Source organism: Montipora foliosa, chromosome 11, assembly GCF_036669935.1.
Source record: "Montipora foliosa isolate CH-2021 chromosome 11, ASM3666993v2, whole genome shotgun sequence".
NCBI classification, from domain to species: Eukaryota; Metazoa; Cnidaria; class Anthozoa; order Scleractinia; family Acroporidae; genus Montipora; species Montipora foliosa.
This window is the reverse complement of record NC_090879.1, coordinates 18,524,910-18,532,409: the sequence shown is the minus strand read 5'-3', so window position 1 is coordinate 18,532,409 and position 7,500 is coordinate 18,524,910.

Here is a 7,500-nt window from a genome sequence, read left to right as displayed (position 1 = left end):
AATCCGTACATCAGCCATGATTTACACGCTTCTGTGATCGAACATGAATTACAACATGTACTAACCCTCTAATCGAAACAATCCCACAATTCTCTTCTAGTACCAGTCTTTCCACCGTTTTTGGAGTGGGAAATACATGTGCGTTTTGTCTTAAAACAAGGTTGAAAAGTCGAGGGCAAAAGTGAGTAAGGAAATAAACTCAAGATGTAGTTTTAACAGTTTCCTTCTCTAAATCTCTTTACAGGATGAAGCATTGGCCCCGTCTCGCAACCCTTCAATGTTCATAATCCTGTGGGACGTAAAAGAACCCACACACTTGTGGCAAAGAGTAGGCCATGTAGTTCCCGGTGTTGTGGTCTGTCTTCTGTGCTATATCATGGATGGGAGGGTAAAAGGGCGCACTTAATTTGGAGCCCCGCTCTGTTGTGCGACCCCACCACAGACTGTTTCTCTGTTGTGGTGAAAGTGATGAAATAAAAGGTAAACCGTGTGTTTGGTTTCTGTTGGAGTTTCCAAAGTGAAAATGATGCTATTTTCAGTAGATTGAGTTGGCCACTAAGAGATACTAGTACATTTTTGGAAATTTAACTTAAGTGCATTTTTGGAAATTTAACTTTCAGTTACTGCACTAGTACCTGGAGCACTAATAATTAGCACTGGAGCACTAATTGGGGACACTGTAAACTGAAATTAACAAATAACGCAAATCAGTCAAATGTTGGTTTTTGAGGAGAGGGGAAAACCGGAGTACCCGGAGAAAAACCCCTCGGTGCAGAGTAGAGAACCAACAACTCAGCCGGCCACGTATGATGCAGAGTCTGGGAATCGAACCCGGGCCACATTGGTGGGATGCGAGTGCTCTCACCACTGCGCCTGCACCAATACTTAACCAACTTCATTCCATATTTTCCGCAGATGTTGTCGAAGTATTTGACGAAGCCTGGAGTGAAATACAAGGCGACTGTACTTTGTATTTTCGTTGAACGGACGGGCATTGAAGTCACAGTGGGTGTACCTTATCACCAACTCTCAACTTACTACTTTCCTACCAAAGTTTTTTCGTGGACTGACGTAGTGTAAACAGAGTGAATCGCAGCGAAACCGGGAATAGTGGACTTAACGAAAATGATGAAGCCCTTGGCGAACTTTTTCTATCATAACTGGAAGGAAGATTCCCAAGCTTTTTGGCTGAAATTGTTCCCAATTCCTTGATCACTGCAGCTAATCATCTCACCCCAGTGCTGACGAGACCAGTGATGTGATCTGAAGCCTCGCGTTTGTGGCAAATTGCAACCGTCAAATTGAAATTTCTTGTTTGCTCTAGGTCGATGAGATAGTATTTTAGCACATTTCTTGCCGGTTAACCACAGCTCTCGATTAGAAAAAGTGTTAAGCAAGAGTTAGAGGTTTCACATTTTATGACAAGTAGAAGCGTGTCGTTTCTCTTGTCTCTCTGTTCGCCGGCCTGAATTGGCTGGATAAAAAGGTATTTGGAACTTTTGTGAATGGATCTCAAGCTATTGCATAGGAAAGAAGCTTGGCCTTTTGGAATGTTTATTGGTTGGCCTAGTTATATCATTCATATATAGTTTTATCCCGTCATGTGCTTTTTTCATAGTCAGCTATATTAGTGAAAATTAGGAGAATCAAGAATAAATTGTCACGCATACCGTATATGTGGACGGTGTACATGCTGTCGGTCAAATCCGTTCTCTGGTTAAATCCGTTTTTACCTAGGTTAAATTGATGATCCTCATTTTACCATAGTTAATAGAGGGGAATGAAATAGGACCTGCATGATCAGAATACTCAAGTCCCATATGAATTTTGTGCTTTCTTCCAAACACTTCAAGTAAGTCAAGAAGACTATGTTGGGTTTAACTCTTAAAAAGAAGCGTTTGATGCGGTCTCTTAGGACTTGGATTTCGACGTTTCGACTGCACCTGTGGTCACTCAGAAAATTGGTGTATCCAAACCTCTTGCGTTCGAATAGAGGACACGTAATTTAAAATAGTACTTTGGCGAGATAACTGAAGCGAACATTTAGGTAGGTAGTTTATAAAAAATAATCGTTACAGCCCTACTAGGATGAAGTACGATAACCTTTACAGGCGTACTATATTGAAGTTAAATATGTATGTATTTATATGCAAAGGTACTTAAAAAAAGGAATAATTAAAAAAGGTGTGCTAACGACAATGGCTAACAATAAAATTGTCAAAAATGAACTGTAAGTTCTTAAACGTTGAACTTGAAACTTACGGCTTCTCCGTGTATATGCAGTAGTAGGGTTATGTGGCGGAAGGGTTCAGCTGATGTGATTACTGATCTCTTGACGATCGCCTCTCTCTTGTCACACATAGTTGGTATGTTAAAAAGTTTTGAGGCTTTTCTGCAAGATAGGTCACCGAAAAAGTGCCAGAGGTCTGCTGGTGCTTATTATGCGTAGTGCTTGCTTTGCAGACGTTCCAACTGCTCGGAGAGATACTACGGTAAAGCAGTAAACTGTATGAAAAACTGGACACGCTTCCATCGTTCAACACTCGATCTCGTAAAAAACGTAAAGAACGAAGCATCTACAATCCTAGTCAAAAGACTTTGGAAAACTTGTCAAATTTGGGAGAAAAGTACAGAATTTACTGCACATGCTTCCATCGTTGTATCAGCAACGCGTGTTCTTCTTTTGCTGCCTTTTTTGCGTCCCCTCTCCCTTCTCCTTCCCCCAAGGCAATGTTAAAACATTCGATAGATCGATGAACTAATGTTGATTTCGGAGACCGTGATAAATCCACATCGAAATGGGAGAGGGGGGGGGGGGGGGGGGGGGAAGGGGAAAAGCGGGAATTGCCCCAACAGTTTTGACCAGGATTGTAGACGTGCGGATATAACTTAAACGTCCCGTAGCCAAGGTCAGTTTGAGGCTTCAAAAGCTTCGAATGGCGGAGGATGTACATTAAGTTGGTCAATTTGATCACTAGCTAATAGCTTTGGAGGTATTTGGTCATCCTCCAGGCTCGGTAAAAGGAAAAAGAAACAACTTTGATAGCGTCTCCATCTTCACGTGCCCTTATAAACTCTCGTCGCTTTTTCGCTCGACCTCGACAGACTTCCCCTGGCTTTTACGAGAATTGTTCACTAATAGCTTTCGACTTTGTTCTTCATTTTTTAAAAAACAAGAAGCGAGCCACGAAAAATCTTCAGTCAAGAGTCAAACGTCGCTGGGTCGAAATGTTTTGGGGGTCTGGCGCCAAGAACGTCAAAATTAAACGTGACTTGATCTTTGACGTAACTGTCAAAAGCGTTTCAAGAATGGTTATTTAATTTCTACAGCCGAAGATGAAGAAAGCTTTTGGGGGCTCAGGGAAATTTTGTGCTTTTCATGAAATGAAAGGATTGAGTCACCGTCACGTATATCTCAGTCGGCAAATCACGCTTTCAGGAGCCCATGAGTAGGAGTTTGCCTTTCCCATACAAGTCCTATGAGTCAACCTTTGCCCGTATCTTTCTATTTTTAGAACGCCACAAGTTCTTCGGTTTTGCACGCACTGTTTAGAATGGCCAATCAGAATAACGTTATTGTCAAACCAAGACAAATGTCTAAAACAATGTAAGCAAATTGTGCAAATTAATGTAAATTGATATAAAGGTTGACTCAAGGATATAGTCTGTATAGAGGCTCCGGGTGATGGGCTCCTGACGCTTTACGTGCATTCACGAACCGCGCTGTTCTTTATTGATTTCAGCCCTTGTCACGCGTCACGCACAAATAGCTTTGCTACCCTCGTCGGGAAAAAGGATATTCAAAAAATAATGGGGTTTTGGTAAAACGGGCGTCGTATAATAGCAAAAACTCTTCTTCAAATATAAAATGATGGGTTGACGCAAACAAAAGCATTTCCAGATCTAGTGGCTGGACGTATCGTTACCATAAATAAAACAGGCGAAAAACTTTTCTGTTTACATTTTTTTGCTGACAACGTCCGCAGTAGTTTAGCTTGACGCATAAAATTATTGATTGCGTGACGTCTCTAATTATGACCTTTTTGGCTTTGATATCTAGCGAAATAATTAGCCATCAAAATCTGAGAAATTCTTGGGTGGCAAAAGCGCTAATGAGCCCATACATTCTTAGTAATATTTCGAATTTTTAAAGCTTTCTTACTCATAGATTAGGGAGCTTTAGATCCACGACTACGACGTCAACTAAAACGTCGCTTCGAATTTCGAAACTTCAACGTCACTATTTCAGTTTCTTCAAGTTCTTAAAACTAGCAGAAGTATTAAATGAATCAGTAGGAGCGGTGTAGAAGCGAGCAGAGAAAATTCAAATTCGCCCTTGTTTCTTCACGTTTCTCGCAAAACTTGAAATTTGATTTGAATACCACTACTTGCACTTTTGATTTTGCATTTTTTATTCTTTTTTTAAATTTAAATCGACACGACAAAAATGCGACCTGTAGACTGGGTCTAAATTAGTGAACATTTTGACCGCCACGCGCTCACTTATGGTGCGTTTCCGAAATGCTTTTAACCTGTTCTTCCTTGGTCTGATTGGCTCGGCTTCAACGCATTAGCTCAATTATTTAACGCTATTCTAGAATTATCCTATTGCTTTCGACCTTTTGGAATATAAATTGGTAAAACGTCTATCGGTTTGTAGGAACAATATTCCGAAAATGGACATCCAATGTCGAGAATGTGATTTTTCTTGAGCCAAAATCTCCACATGCCTTTGTGAAATCCTCTTGCATCCAAATCCCACATGTGCAGACATGATGCTATATTCAGCCAAGTCTCATAGTCGTGACTTTTCTCCATTCTGATATAAAATACAAATGTTTTGCCTTGTGTGCCGGGAACGAAGTCTTCTGGGTTCGGACACGGTGTTTTGTGGTGATCCAAAGTTTCAGCTTTGCTGTAATAAATGCGATAAATTATTAGCGCCAAAGAAAATTCAAGACACAGAGAGCCATTTTCGATAATATATTGCTTTCCTTTGAACCCCAAATTCCGGTAACTTTGGTTGACACATCAAATGGAACGGACCATTTCGGTTTTGTCCGACCGGAATATTCTGGACCACCTTTGAAGGGGGTCTACTTTGACCAATCGGATCGATCGGACCGAAATTTTACCTTTCCATTTGACAAATTTGGTGTTCTCAGAACCGCTCTTCTGTACCGTTCTTGGTTTTGACGTTTGTTATGTTTGTATTTGGCGCGAATCAAACGCGCGGTGACTTGGATCGCGTCTGTGCAGCCGGCATGTACCGTTCCATTGAATACAGAATTTCCGAGATTTAAAATTTGTTGAATGGAAAGCACCCATTGAGTGTCGTTAGTGTCGTTAAGCCAAAACCAATTCTGATCAATAACAAGACATGGGGACAATTCATCAGCCAATGTAAACTGCAACTAAATACGTGTAGCCGTCGCGAAACGTGTGAGCCAGTCTTGATTCGTTTTGGCTTTAATTCTGATTGCTCGAGAAAGAAGGGTGAATTTTTCCAAACAATCAGTAAGGCCCACTCCACACGTATCCGGATATTTTTGAATCCGCAACGTTTTCTTTCCGGATACGGCTATCGTCCACACGCATCCGGCGAATTCACAAGCAAATCCTGAAACTTTTGAATCCGCTCTCCAGAGTGGAAACTTTTGAATCCGATAACATTTCGAATACGTGTGGACGGTCGAATCCGGATATTTTCTGATACGATGACGTCACGATAAGAAACGCAAGAGGTGATAGGCCATACTGATTCCCTAGGGTCCTGTGTGAAAACAAGCACAGAACCTTTTAGAGTTTTGTTGAATCAGTTCTTTTCTCTCACAAGCATGTCTAAGGGATTTTCTTCTTTTAAAGGATATGAGTGGTGACTCTTTGAAAATTTGCCGTTGAAAAATGGGGCTGTAGGTGTATTTTGTATTAAATGCCATTTTCTGTGTAAAGCTTCTTTCAAGTTTGACACTGATTTGATTGCTGGTATTGTGTTACAAAGGATAAATGATCTTTTTTTTATTTTCAAATGGTATTTTTTTAAGCACGAAGTCCTTCCTTGTGAATTTGAATACGCTGTGATCACATAACGTGTGGACACGGATTGCGGATTCAAAAATATCAGGATACGTGTGGACGGGGACTAGTTTAAGAATTCAAGCAATGTACGTGGCTGAATTAATATGCAGCACGGGAGTTTCAGACTTTCAAACTTCCACACTCGAGCTCTGCATATATAATAAGCTGCATTTTACGCTTTCCCTTTGAGGTCCATTCGGTCAGTTTTGAACGTGAGTTATGGCGAACCGTAAAATCCAAAACTTACACTCAAAGTGAAAAGCCTTTGGATAAAAATCAAAGCCGCTCAAACGTTTGTCAGGTCAGATGTTAAGCATTATCATAGTAGCACTTTAACAATTATTCACTAAGGTGGAGGAGAATAATTGTTTGAATAAATAGAGCCAAGAACTGCTTTATTTTCGCCAATAAACTGAAAAAGAATCGAAAGAGTCTCGCGCGACACACGATGGATGCTCGAAGGTGAATAATCAACTTCTAGCTAGCCAATCAGCGCGCGTCAAAAGCACTGTGTGGTATTTTTCTAATATAAAATAGTCCTTTTAAGTACGTACATCTGCAATTACTTATGTTATGCCTTACTCAACCTCGTCCGAAAGGTGTTAAAAATACGACGTGCTCACGAATTTTTTTAAAACAAACAACCTTACCTGATGAGTTGATGGATTTCCTTCTCGTAGTTGTCATTGTACATTTTCTCCGCATCCATTTGGACGTGCGCTTGGTCATTGATGGCGTGTTTCTCAAAGTACACCGCTCGCATGAGCCCTCCCACGTTAAGGCCTTTTCCACCAAAGTGGTATGTCCGTGAGATATCAGGTATGATACACTCGCGTCCTTTGCGAACAGATTGTATTCGTGTCCACATGTCCCAGTCGATAAGCTCTTCGGGCTTTGGTCATTTCTCCTCCAATTCATTTTTGAAGAGTTTACGACTCAATACCCTGGAAAATTCAGGGTTTTGGTAACTCAACAAGCACCTAGCCTATCATGTATTTAAGCCGTGTTCACATTAGGCCTCGATTATGATTGAATTTTAATCGAATTAAATATGAAATGGGTTCACATCAACTAATCACAGTTCCTGATTGTAAGTTAATTATAACTACTTTAAACAACCTCAAGGGGGTTGTTTGAAGTAATTACAGTGTGCAATTGAACAGAATGGCGAATGGTATGGGCAGACGGGACTTCTATTCGTTTTGTGGAGCGAAGATTTGGATTTTTCTTCTATTTTTGGAAGCTATCCTTGGTTCTCTTTTCGCCTCAAGCATAGTGATGATAATCGTGGCAGCCACGCGATGCGACGCCACTTTTTTCTGTCAATGCGAGGTTACGCTGCCTATTGTATTTGAATTTTCATAGATGTGAACAGAACCGTAAATCAATGGGATTGAAAGAACTATGATAGCCTGAATAATA